Consider the following 509-nt stretch of genomic DNA (forward strand, 5'->3'; position numbering starts at 1 on the left):
TATATACAATGTTTAGTAGTCCTGCCTCGCTACATCGCGGTTCGTTTATCGCAGACTCGCTCTATCACGTTTTTTCAAAATAAAATTGGACATGACACACAATTGGGTGATTGATTGGGTGATTGATGATTAAGCCGTGCTATCGGCATGGAATTTTTATTTAAAATAATTTATAATTATTACATTTGTGCGGCCCAGTGCTGCAGAAAAAGCTTAAATTGCACCATTGTGCAGCACATACTTAAGGATAAGCTTCCTCCTGCAGCTGATCAGCTGATCAGTGCGCAGAGTGGAAAAGTGGGCGTGGCCAAGAACACTGTCAGGTGGCTGAGAGCTGCAGAAGCAGAGCCAGGGAAGTCATGACATTATGTGCTCTTTTAGAGCATTTATAGTTTAGAAACATTGTTTAGAATATTGCAAGAGTGTGGAACGGGTCTTAAACATATACACACACACACACACATATATATATATATATATATATATATATATATATATATATATATATA

Source organism: Nematolebias whitei, chromosome 16, assembly GCF_014905685.2.
Source record: "Nematolebias whitei isolate Nwh7 chromosome 16, NemWhi1, whole genome shotgun sequence".
Lineage (NCBI taxonomy): Eukaryota > Metazoa > Chordata > Actinopteri > Cyprinodontiformes > Rivulidae > Nematolebias > Nematolebias whitei.